Here is a 13930-nt window from a genome sequence, read left to right as displayed (position 1 = left end):
GAAACTCAACCCAAGCCCCAGCCCTGGTCTGCTGCGGGGCACAGAGTGCTGTGGGCCCGGGGTCCAGCTGGTTGGCTGCTGCAGCCGGAAGAGCCCACTGGGTTTCCACTTTTGTGCTGATCCTTGCAAGTGTGCTTCAGTTGGAAAAAAAAAAATTAGACCTGTTCATCTTTGTGTCGAAGCCCCCAGGGAGGCTGTGGCAGATGAGCCCTAAGTGTCTCATCTTCCCTGATCCTAAGGATATCAGCAGGTCCCTGAAAGGGTCCAGAGTGATCTCAGCCAGGCGGCCAGGAAATGACTGCTTACCAGTCAGAAACAGAGCCTGGTATCTATTCTCTGGGGCTGGATGGATAGAGGTTAAATGAATCTGCTTCAGAAATATCCATCCATTACCCATCGGGTGTGCATCTCTAGCTGTGTAATTGTGGGGCTTCAGGTCCTTACAAAATAAAGAGGACAGCTAATGCGAGATGCTTGTCACACATCTCTGAATGCAGAGCCCCATACCAACTTCCCAGGACTAGGCTCCTCACTCATCTGCTGTATCCATGTACATCTGTGATCATTTGAAACACACCCTGGGCCCACACAGTATTTTGCAACACTCCAAGAAGACCAGGCAAGTTTCCAGAGCAGGGTCAAGATCCAAGCCACCCCTTGTACCACTCAAAAATCCCTCAGAAATCAGGGTCTGCCACCTTCTCTCGGAGGTTCTTGCTGATGGCTTTGGGAGTTTGAGTCTCAGTAACCACTCTCTGCCCTCATCTGATCCCAAGGGCACAGCCACGTAGTGACCTGGAGGTGAATGCATGACCCCAAGGAGAGTAATTATGTCGTAACCAATAAATAAGCAATCACTTGAACAATTAGTGCTCACCCCTTTGGAATTTGCATCTCACCTCAGGACAGTCTTGTTCTGCGACCCCATCAATACATTGATATGTTATAAATAAGTGGTTTTACTGGAAGTGAGATGCAAGCTATCTTGAAACTAACTGAACGTGACCAGAATATACCACCCACTACCTCCCAGGAAATCATTCGGGTTCTGATGCAAGGTGATGCTGGAGTCCCAAACTCCATCATGATCCTCAGCAGCAGTAAGGAACACTGACCCAGTGATGGGCTAAGTAATGTTCCTATTGGTGACTCGAAGCACTGAAAAGGAATCAGGAAGGGGTGGCTCAGATGGTAAGAATCTACCTGCAATGCAGGAGATTCGGGTTCAATCCTTGGGTCAGGAAGATCTCCAGGAGAGTGGAATCCATTCTCGTATCCTTGCCTGGAAAATTCCATGGGCAGAGGAGCCTGGCGGGCTGCAGTCCATGGGGTCACAAAGAGTCGGACATGACAGAGTGACTAAGGAAGGGGAGAAGGCAATAAAAGAAGAAAAGATATAAGCCATCATCCGGGAAACTGGGATGATGGAAGGTGGGGTGGTAGGGGGGAAAAGTAGCAAGAGACAGAGAGGGGGTACATGACAGGCGCAGCAGAGGGCCGTTCACCGAGTGAGGTGGCCTCTCTCTGCGGCATTTTTTTCTCCACTTAATTCAGTACAAACAGATTGAGCACCAATTATAGGCAAGGCTCCCTAGAAATCCTCCTGGATGAGATATATAGAGATGAACGAGATATATGTTTTCTGCTCTCAACTTGCATACAGTTCAATTGGGGCTAAATTACAGGCACAAATACCAATATTACAAGTTGGACGTTACTAAGTTGACCGTAGGGGTATACGCTGGTTTCAAAGAATAAGAGATTTTTTTGCTGGGGGTGGTGAATGTCGTAGAGCAGCTGGAATTTGAACATCATCTAAGGCAAATGGATGCCCTCTTTCCTGGCATGATGGAATTTTTTTCTTTCCAGGGGTTCATGGAAAAAAGATACAGTTCTTCATCTCAGAGGAAACAGTGGTGCAAAATGATAAATCGGTTGATGATGCAAAACTGCTTCTAGATTATTTCTAGGTGTAAAGTTTGGCCACGCGATGCAGCCACAGTCATGAGTCTCACTCATTCTGACTTTGTCTTCTACGTTGATTTCTGGTCCCCTCCCCAACTCTCCAAAGCACTTAGAGCATCTCCTGAAAGAGGCATCATTTGCATCCCTGGTTGCAAGAAAGCCTCTTGGGAGCCTGTTAAAATACAGATGAATCCACCCCCACCTCAACTAATTGGATCAGGACCACAAGGGGTCATTTGGAATTTCTCTATTTATGGCAGAATCCCCAAATAATCTAAGGAACAGTTCTATCTGTAACTCACAGGACCAACGCTCATGGTGAAGTTTCTTCTACCCCTTAGGCTGAGATCAATGAAATTTCCTGATTGTGATGTAGATACATTGTGACACCTTCCTTCTGAATAGCAGCAAGTAATGAGGACAGAGAGTGTTGCACTTGTTAATTTTTTGTGGTGGTTGTTTTCTTGAAGTCTCAGATCTGCTTGAGGATGAGTTAGGGATGTGGCAGGATGATGTGGCAGTTAGACCCCAAGATCTCTTTATCCAGTCTGGCCACAAGCCACCTATGACCTGGTTGAATCTCAGCATACCAGGACACCCGATTACTCTGTACCAGCTCCATAAACTCTGGGTTGACGAGGCTCAAGTGAAAGGTTCTTGAGAGTAAGAGCACAAAAATCTTCTTTCCTATACAAGGAACTCTCTCTCCCCAGAATGCTATTTCTTTCCAAGAAACACAAATTAACCAGCTGCCACTAATGACCTCCAGACCAACACAAACCCACTTCCCCTTGAAATTAACCTTCTATTCTGAATCTAAACAATGTCTAATTAGCCCCAAGCACCGGTGAGCTAACTAGAAGAGAAGGATCCATGGAATTAAAATAAGGCCTAGCTTTACTGATGAAAACAAAAAGAAAAAGAAATAGCAAAAAGCCATCCTCCAATTACCTGCCTGCTAACCTCCGCCCCTGGTTTTTTATCCTGCATCCTCATCTGTCTTCCGTCTACAAATCTTGTAAAGGAGTCTTCTTTTCAGACAAATATTTTTCCCATCGCATTTGACACTGAGAAGGCAGGAAAAATATTGCCCATCACGATAAATATCAGTATAATATTCCAATTTTCCAGCATTTGACAGCAATCAAGGGAAGAGTAATGTGTTCCCTCTGTGACTAAATCATTTAGGGACCAAGGTATTCTGTCTCATTCTCATTAGGAAAAAAAAAATATTCCAATAATCTCATTATCCCAGTGTGAATAACAGTAAAAAAGCGTCAAGACTAATGACTTCTTCTGCACTTGCCTCCACTGAGCCCAGCCGGGCTGTGCTTTTATGGGACATGTCTTGGTAATGGGGTCTTTTTTAGCAGCAACCCCAAAGCATCTGGTGCTCTGAGAATCATGTCTAACTGGTCCTGCTTTGTCTGCAGCCACAGATACACACACCCCTAGGCTCCAAAGACTCTTTTTATGTTTTTTTTTTTTTTTTTTTTAAAACGAACTCCAGTGGCAGAAGAATGTGTCATGGCGTGTTAAACTTTATGGAAATTCTTCTGGAGAATAACATAATTTCACGGTGCATTACTCTGAAATGACCTAGTACTTGAACAATTAATTTTTAAGGTGTAGCACTGACTTCCCCTTGCTGTATTTAACCCGTATCTGAAATTGTCAACAAAGCCAAGGGTTGGACAATGAGTTGTGAGAAGGCAGGAGCCTGAAAATTATTCCATGTCTACTGTGTTTTCTTTTATCAGACACAAGGCTCCTCTCTTTGGTTCAAAATGAAAGGAGAAAGGAGCCGTTACTCTAATTAGGGGCACCTTGCAATTAGCACAGCTTGGCAGGAAAACAGCACAGTTCAGGAGATGTAATCGCCACTGCCTACTGTGACAATTTTCCTGTGTTACCTTGGACAAACTTCTTTTCCTCTCTGGGCCTAAAGGTGGGGAAAGCAGAGACCTTGCTTGTTAGTTACCTAAAAAAAAAAGTCTCCAGTGGTAAGTAAGTAAATGTATATGTCCTCTGACAGCCTTGGAATAAAAGATCAGAATTTCTCCTATTTTTTTTTTTTTTTGCTGTCCTTTCTACACTTTATTTTGGCTTCTATCAAATTACTTTCCTCACCTCCCCCCATACCCCCTTGCCCCTCCACATATGCACAGAGAAGCAGAGAATTGGTATCTAACAGCATCTTCTTAGGACTCACATGAGACGATTTAAATTCATAGGAAAAAGCCAGGGTGTGGTACAGTTGGAAGAAATCTTACAAAACTTCATCTGAGGTTCTTCACTCTGGGGGAAAATAAAACATTCAGAGAGGAAAGTTTTTTTTTCCTAAGATTACACAGTTGTTTATTGGTAAAGCCACCAACTCCCAGTCCAACACTTGGCCCCCCAAACCAAAATAATGACACAAGTTTTGTTTCCTGTTATACCAAGCCCAGAGTTCATGAAGGCAGTACTGCACTTACACACACAGGCATCAGACTGAAAGGGTTCTAGAGTCTGAAGAAGAAATTACAAATCACTGAGGCCAACCTGGTGGGTGGGTGACTGGACATCCTGTTTAGCCTGAGATTGAGGGGGTGTTTGAGACATGGGCTCAAAACCAGGAGAGTCCCAGGCAAACCAGGGTGGGTTGGTCACCCAAGCTCATTGCCAAATGATGCTGACATTTATTCTCCATCCCTCAGTATTCTAACTTGAAAACCTTCAACAGTAGGACACTTGAGACATTCCCATTTAGTAAATTCCATTGCTGGAACTTTAGGCTGTAACTTTGTGTCTGCATTCTGCCCTGTAGTGTCCCACTGACCAAGAGAATGGATCTTTAGACAACTGCCCACAGTCATTCAAATAAGAGTCTTGCCTCCCAGAATCTAAGACAATAAAATCAAAAGCTATTTGGACACAGCAAAGCTTCCCAGGCATGATTTTCCTCTCTGCCAAGCTTTGTTTGATGAGAACAACCTCTTGTCTCATCATACTGAAAGCATGGCCTCCCCGGCTGCTCATAGCCAGCATTATTAAGTGACCGAGAGCAGGATTTTTTGCTTTGTTTCGCTTTTTATTTATCTGAGATTTCAGTGTCTCAGATCCTATTTGGAGACAGTCTTCCTTTTCAGGGCTGATGATCAGGTTGCCAGAGGAGACAGATTTCTGAGGCCAACAGAAAAACCAGACTCTGCGGCATTTTGTAAGATGTTTCTAGGACCAGATGACTTTCCAGACATGTGTATCCAACAGGGCAACAACCCCTCCCAATGAAGATGATTTTCTTTAGTACTGTGATCAGATGGGTGAGTGGCTGCTGCAACCTCACCACTTATTTCCTTGGAAACTGTCTTGACTGGCCATTAGTTCTGTTCAGGGGATTGGTAATTACTTTCTTCCCATAGGACAATGGCCATTTGGGTGATTTTCCAGGGCATGAAGGCAGATAGCTGAGTCCACAAAAGAAAAAAAAAAAGGTTGCAAAAATTCTGGTGGAGCTTTCTCCTCTCCCAATCTTCAACTTTTCCTTCCATCCTCCTCACAAGTGCAGGCTGAGCAGCTACCCTTCAGCTGCCCTTAAACATCCCCCTCTCTGATTAGGCACCTTCTTTCTCCTAAATGCCACGCGCTCCCATAATCACACCCCAAAAGCTTTTTAATTAAAAGGGGGGGTGGGGAGATTTTCACAGTTTGTGATTCTGAGAAGTGCCCAAAATAAAGCATTTAATTATCTGATTAAAGAAATTCATACTAAGGTGAGAATATGAAGTTTAACTCTTATAAGGGTTTTGTCTTAAACAAGGAGCTCATTAACCATAAAGTAAGTCCCTAATGGATGTTCAAAATGCACAGGAAAGAAGTGGCCTCCTCTAAGCCTGGTTAGACTGCTGCTCTTTTTGGCTCAGTCTATTGAAAGCTTACCATTTATATGTTGAACTGCAGTGGACGCTGGCAATCCACCTGGCTGCTTCTTTAAAAATAGAAATCATTGCTGTATACAGCCAGTCACTTTTTAGAAAAACCTTCAATTTGGATCTGTTTGACATTTCCTCGTAATTATTTTAAGGTTTTTTTTTTTTTTTTGCAGAAATGCCACAGCAGTGATGTGTGTCCCTCTCAGTGAAACACAACAGAAAGCATAATGTCTGTGTGTCCTATTACTGGTGATGTTAAAGTTTATCTCTTGATTAGAATGGAGCCTTCCAGGTGATTCCACTATAAAGTTAATTCCTAAGTATTTTGTATTTATTAATCAATAAGCAGTTTGTGGGAGATGCTTTGATGATACATCAATTGCTTGTTCCTATTCAGGCTTTTGACAACCGCTCTACATGTCTAGTTGGCTTAAAGCTCAACATTCAGAAAACAAAGATCATGGCATCCGGTCCCGTTACTTCATGGGAAATAGATGGGGAAACAGTGGAAACAGTGTCAGACTTTATTTTGGGGGGCTCCAAAATCACTGCAGATGGTGACTGCAGCCATGAAATTAAAAGACGCTTACTCCTTGGAAGGAAAGTTATGACCAACCTAGATAGCATATTCAAAAGCAGAGACATTACTTTGCCAACAAAGGTCCGTCTAGTCAAGGCTATGGTTTTTCCTGTGGTCATGTATGGATGTGAGAGTTGGACTGTGAAGAAGGCTGAGCGCCAAAGAATTGACGCTTTTGAACTGTGGTGTTGGAGAAGACTCTTGAGAGTCCCTTGGACTTCAAGGAGATCCAACCAGTCCATTCTGAAGGAGATCAGCCTTGGGATTTCTTTGGAAGGAATGATGCTAAAGCTGAAACTCCAGTACTTTGGCCACCTCATGCAAAGAGTTGACTCATTGGAAAAGATTCTGGTGCTGGGAGGGATTGGGAGCAGGAGGAGAAGGGGACGACAGAGGATGAGATGGCTGGATGGCATCACTGACTCGATGGACGTGAGTCTGAGTGAACTCCAGGAGTTGGTGATGGACAGAGAGGCCTGACATGCTGTGATTCATGGGGTTGCATAGAGTCGGACACGACTGAGTGACTGAATTGAACTAAACTGAACTACATGTCTGTGGATGATATTTGCCTGAATTAATTAATATTATGATGGTACTGAAATGGTGGTTTTTAAGTGCTTATACCACTTCTACAGTTACTAGTTGGCATCCTACCAGAAAATATAGCTTACCCTTCTCTTCCATTTATTCATTAATTTATATTAATATGGAAATGTGGATTGTTATTTTATTTACTGTTACTATCTCTATTTATTTTGATACTCAAATTGCCATTTTTAACCAGTAGGAGTTCACACAAGCAGGCTCTTATATGCTGTTGTCGTAACTTTTAACATTCTTTGAGCACTTTCTTAATTTCTGATGCATTGAGATGTGGCAGACTCAACTGATATGTCCCCTGACCCATTCCAAGAATTGATTATTTCTTCAAGAAATCCTGGCAATGGTAATTAGAGAGCAAAATTAAGGTGTGTTCATTGTTCCTGACACGTCATTGATTCTATGTCCTCTCGATGGGAAAAGTTAGCAAATACATTGGTGTGTATACACATAACATCCATATTTCCATTTCTCCATTCATACAGGGCTTCCCAGGTAGCTCAGTAGTAAAGAATCCACCTGCCAATTCAGGAACTTCAGGAGACCCAAGTTCAGTCACTGGGTTGGGAAGATCCCCTGGAGGGAGAAATGGCAACTTGCTCTAGTATTTTTGCCTGGGAAACCCCATGGACAGAGGATCCAGGCTAAATAAAGTCCATGGGGTCGCCAAGAGTCAAACATGACTGAAGCAACTGAGCATGCACGCATGTACTCCATTTATATGTATATCAACAGGCAGGTAGCCAGACAGATAGAGATAGATATAAAACCATGAGTTTGCAACAACACTCCAGCTCTACCCCAGCACCACAGGCTTATTATGGCCTTTTCTGTCTACATATTTGTAATTCACCAGGGTAACAGGAAATTGCCCCCAACACTCCTCAAAATGTTTGCTATTTGCCCCACCTCCCTGCATTTATCCTTTCCTTGGCCATAGCTACAACTCCTCCTGACCATAAAAAATGGTTTATTGGCTTTCACCCCACTAGATCACTCCAGGTAAATTTCTTATCCCTGGCCCCATAAGACATACTGGACAAGTGGTCAGTTCTTCACAACTCAGCTTACATTTTTAAAATTTTATGTTGATAGTCTTTAGTCCAATAGGGAAGTTTAAAGAAAATATAAAGATCTTTTAGATTTACCCCCAGGCCCACCCTTTGTGGCATTCTTTATGGAAAACTCTCCTGTATCAGAAGGATATTGTTGTTCAGTCACTAAGTCGTGTCCTACTCTTTGCAACGCCAAGGACTGCAGCACCCCAGGCTTCCCTGTCCTTCACTGTTTCCTGGAGCTCGCTCCAACTACGTCCATTGCGTCAGTGAGACCATCCAGCCGTCTCATTCTATGTTCCTCTCTTCTCCTCCTGCCCTCCGTCTTTCCCAGCATCAGGGTCTTTACCAATGAGTTGGCTCTTGGCATCAGGTGGCCAAAGTGTTGGAGCTTCAGCTTCAACATCAGTTCTTCCAACGAATCTTCAGAGTTGATTTCCTTTAGGATTAACTGGTTTGATCTCCTTTCTTGCTGTCCAATGGACAGCAAGGAGTCATAGGAGTCTTCTCCAGCACCACAGTTCAAAAGCATCAATTTGTTAGTGCTCAGCCTTCTTTATGGTCCAATTCTCACATCCATACATGACTACTGGAAAAACTATAGCTTTGACTATATGGACCTTTGTCAGCAAAGTGATGTCTCTGCTTTTTAATAACGATATCTAGGTTTGTCATAGCTTTTGTTCCAAGGAGCAGCCATCTTTAATTTCATGGCTGCAGTGATTTTGGAACCCAAGAAAATGAAATCTGTCACTGTTTCCATTTTTTCCCCATCTATTTGCCATGAAGTGATGAGACTAGATGCCATGATTTTTAGTTTTTTGAATGTTGAGTTTTAAGCCAGCTTTTTCACTCTCCTCTTTTACCTTCATCAAGAGGCTCTTTAATTCCTCTTCCATTTCTGCCATTAGGGTAGTGTCATCTGCATATCTGAGGTCATTGGTATTTCTCCCGGCAATCTTGATTTCAGCTTTTATCTAGCCTTTATTGTGGAGAAGGTGATGGCACCCCACTCCAGTACTCTTGCCTGGGAAATCCCATGGATGGAGGAGCCTGGTAGGCTGCAGTCCATGGGGTCGTGAAGAGTCAGACACGACTGAGCGACTTCTCTTTCAATTTTCACTTTCATGCATTGGAAAAGGAAACGGCAACCTACTCCAGTATTCTTGCCTGGAGAATCCCAGGGACGGGGGAGCCTGGTGGGCTGCCGTCTATGGGGTCACACAGAGTCGGACACGACTGAAGTGACTTAGCAGCAGCAGCCTTTATTGGGTCACTTGGTACTGGTACTTGGTAAAGTTCTAGTGGAACTTAAAGGCATTTCTACCACTTCTACCTATACCTTGCTGGACCACTGCCTTTCCCTTAGAAAACACCCCTTGCACTCAAGGGTAATTGTCTGTTTTTCTGTCCTGCCCCAGCTTTCGGCATATGGTCCTGGTGTGGCAGGATGATACAGAAAACACCCATGAAAAGATCTGGTGGTTGTATGCAGAATCACTCTGTGACTGGGGCTTTTCAAAATTCTGTCTTGTTATGCCAGTCCATATGTAGCCATTAAATGTTCATTAAGAGTTAGGCTGGGAGACTTCCCTGGTGGTCCAGTGGTTAAGACTCCACGCTTCCACTGCTGGGGCATGAGTTCAATCCCTGGCCAGGGTCCCACATGCCAGATGGTATGGGCAAAAAAAAAAAAAAGTGTTAGGCTGACATCTCATTACACTTTCATGATGGGTTCACTTTATTTTCTAATATGTCTTCAGCAATTAAAGCAGCCATGAGACTCTTTTCTCTTAGAAAGGACTCATCTCTTTCTGCATTTAATTGATTTAGGATTCTTCAAATCCTCAGTTTGCTGACAGGCATTTCAAAAAACACTATAATTTTATAGTTTATCCAGATTGTCCTCATTGTTAGGATGAAAACAACTGTCTCCTGCACCAGCCCTGTTTTTGATACTTTTCTTTCCCTTAAGTTTCTGCAACACTAACCCTACTGACTTCTCTAGTTTTTTATTCTCTTTCTTTGTCCGAATCCTCTTCATATCAAGCCTTGGAAAAGCACCATTTGTGGGATCTATTCAAAATGCAAAAATTTGAGTCTTTCTTACCCATTTATGCTTTTTCATTAGAAGGCATCTTCCCCAAGTCCCTGGGAAAAACACTGGGACAGTCACTCTCGGGAAATAAATAAATCAAAGGATTAGTTAAGTCACAGAGTCTCAATTTGAAAATTAGAAATTCCTGGTTAAAAATTGTTAATTGGAATTTTAATCTTTATTCAAAGTTAAATTATCCTCTTTCTGCTCCTCATACTCCAAATAAGTCACAGTTGAAAGCAGAATGACTACCTTCAAGAGAGGAGGTGAGGTTCAATTTTTCCTCTTTTTCTTCAATGCCTCATGCTAGTTGCCATTTTTTAAACTTACCATAGTTGAACTGGGGATAGGATGAAAGAAAGAGGGCAGAGGAGTGAGAAGGTTCTTTCTTGACTGGTGTTGTCTTCAGAGGTCTCTGGGCTTGGCAGGAATGTAAAGCTGAGTCTCTCATGAGCAAACAAGTGGGTATTTTGGAAGCTCCTCTACAAAGCCTCCAGAACTAGAGCACTCTCTGACATAAGGTCTCTTGGCCAAAATAACTATTTAAATGACATCGTATTGTGAGCTCCACATCCCTTCTCTAGAAGCATCTGCCTTGGCCACGTTATCAGAAGGAAATGCAATCATTTCTCACGTCACGACCATCAGAGGTTGGTTCCTCTGGCCTCTCCCTCACATTGTGACTCCTAAGGCATGTGTTAGATGTCACATGATCCCCACCCCACACCCAAACACAAGGTTTACATACGACGCTGTCCAAGTGATCTCCTTTGAGGCTCTGCCTAACACATCAGAGTGAGAAACAATAGAAATCCCAGAATAGATTCTTCCCAAAGAAGCCTCCATCATAAATTCTTCCATCCATCTCTACAGATCCTTTCATACTTCCCTCGTTGACATGAAACTCAGCAAAACATTCTCAGACACTTACTTTTAAATTTCTTCCTGATGATCTGATACATCGCTTTGCAATTTTTATACTTATTTTTTTCCTTGACTCAGTGAAAGCTTCCAGTTTAATATTCTGTTTCATCTTTCTTTCTCCACCACCCAAATATTGGTATTCCACAAATTTCTGTCCTTGAGCCAATTATCACTTTACTCAATACATTTGCCTTCTTGAGCAGTTTTTCCAATCTCATGGCAACAATTATGTGTATGCAAATTGCTTCCAAATCCTTCTGTCCAGTTCCATTCCCTCACAAGTCTCTGACTCTTAAATCCAACTTCTTATTGAATAATAACACTGTGGAAGCTCTCTGGGAATTTTAAATTTAATAAATCCCAAAACACATGTATTATTTTCTTCATTCTGTTTCTCACTGGCATCATATATGCCTTTAGTTCTGTTTTTTCCATTCTGGGGGATACTCTTACCTTCCCTACCATATGTCATTTCTATCTATGTATTAACAAAACTACTAACCTGCTAGATTAGATGTCAACTCCTCATTTCCCACACCCAGAAAAGTGGATTGCTTCTCTCCTGGATTCCTCGGGTTCTTCTTCCCTCTATCAGTGCCATTGCCTTCTATGTAAATTCACACCTGTTCCTGTCTTCATACCCTGGGAGTTTCTCAGAGGCAAGGACCATGTTCCATTCATCTCTGGATCCTGCCACACCCAGGGCAGTCCTGGTACAGAGTCGGTTCTTACCAAATGTTTGTTTTATGTTAATTTTGGTTTACAGACATCATATCATCTGATGCTTATCCCATGTCATCAGAATAAAATTGCTACTATCGACAAAGTTCAGACAAGAAAAATATGATTCACAAATTATAAATCACTAGAAATGATGTCCAACAGGAAGAAGCACTTTTAAGACTCTGTATTTCATCCACAGCCAAGGACTCTTCTTTTCTAGGGTGTGTGTCTTCATTCCAGCCTTCTAGAATCTGGCCTTTTAACCACCCCTAAAGAAAGTTCAATCCTTAAGCTCCATATGTGGACTTTCTCTCTACTCTTCGGCCTCCTCTCCTTCCAAAGAACAGGGCTGAAATACAGAAATCAAGCCCTTTGGCTAAGTGATATATCCGAGGCGTTCCACTTTGTCTCGTCATGATGTCCGTGTAAGCGATGAATAATACCATTAATAGTTCAACGCCGCCTCTATACTGCCCTGTGGTGTCTTCCCAAGAGTCCTTTGGTTTATTACAGGCAGCAGTCCTTGACTTGGCCTGACCTCACATCTCTTCCCCCAACTCTTTGTAAAGCCTTCTTCTTGTATTTGAACTTATGGTGGGCCAAATAATGTCCCTCCCCACCAAAAACATCTGTACTTTAAATCCTGGCATCTGTGACTGTGTTGATATTCTATTACAGAGCAAAAGGGACTTTGAAGATTTAATTGTTAGAGGCCTGAAGATAGATTATCCTGGATTATCCATGCAGGCACAATCTAATCACTTGAGCCCTTACAAGGTAAGAAGTCCCTCCAGCTTGAGTCAGTCATAAATGTGACAAAAAAAGAAGCAGGAAAGATGAGGCAAAAGTGGAGGTCAGGGAGATGGAAGTGTGGGAAGTACTTCATGCATCGTTGCAGGACTTGATGATGAAGAGGACCATGAATGAAGGGAGGCAGGTAGTCTCTAAGAGATGAAAACAACCCCTGTCCAACAATCAGCAAAGAAATCACCAAGGCCTCAGTCCTACAACCTCATGCAACTGGATTCCGCCAACAACCTGAGAGGACTGGACACAGATTCTTGCCCAGAGCCTCCGGTAAAGAACACAGCTCTGCAGACATCTTGATTTTCATCCTGTGGGAGTTATTTCTGACTTCTGAGCTAAAGATTCTGTGAAATATAAACTTGTGTTAGTGAAAGCAGATTATTCATGCTAATTTGCTAAAGTGGTAATAGAAAACTAGTATGGAGTCTTAAGTGTTTCAAAGATAATTGTTCTGTTTGTCCCTGACAAGCAGATTAACTTTAAGGTGCTTTGGACTGGCTATCTTACCCTTCTCCAGAGAAAATGCCTCTTCAAACTTGGGAGCAATATGGAAAAAATGGAAGATTCTGAGACTGGGGTACCCATCACAAAGACCTGGATACCTTTGCTCTCTATCAACAAACTTAAAATATTGGGATTAACATTATCAACATGAAGGTACAGAGCAAAAATTGATGAGGGATCCCCAACCTGTATGGTTAGGATTGCCTCAACCGGCACCTATGCTTATCCCCATTGCTTGGAATCCTGAGAAATGTGCCATAAGGATGCTCCAGACAATTGCACACCCTGCTTCCTAGAATCCCTTGCCATTCTCTTGTCCCAGAGCTCTGGACTGAGCAGATCTGTACTCCCCGCTTTTGACCTCCTGATTCCCCCTTTCTCTGGCTGGCTTTCTTCTGTAAGACAGGATCTGCTCCAGCTTCCATTCTTTCAGAGAAGTGGAAAAGGGAAGCCAAGAAACCATGAGAAATAGTAACACAATTTCTCCTTCTGCTATCAAAGGATTCTCTATCCAGAGAAGGAGGCAAAGGGGGGAGTTACTCTGTGATGTCCCCTTTGGGTCCTCTTGTTCCTGACCCCATTAGAGTCCCTCTCTGAGATGAGAAGGGAAAGAGAAGAAAGGGGAAGAAATAACGGATGCGTAAAGCAAAACAAGAACAATGACAATGAGGTTCCAATTATTCATCTCTTAATGGATATGACAAAGTAACCATCCTCCATGAATAATTACAATATCTTCTGAAATTGACTGTTTCTC

Source organism: Bos indicus x Bos taurus, chromosome 16 (assembly GCF_003369695.1).
Source record: "Bos indicus x Bos taurus breed Angus x Brahman F1 hybrid chromosome 16, Bos_hybrid_MaternalHap_v2.0, whole genome shotgun sequence".
Lineage (NCBI taxonomy): Eukaryota > Metazoa > Chordata > Mammalia > Artiodactyla > Bovidae > Bos > Bos indicus x Bos taurus.
This window is presented reverse-complemented; position numbering follows the sequence as displayed.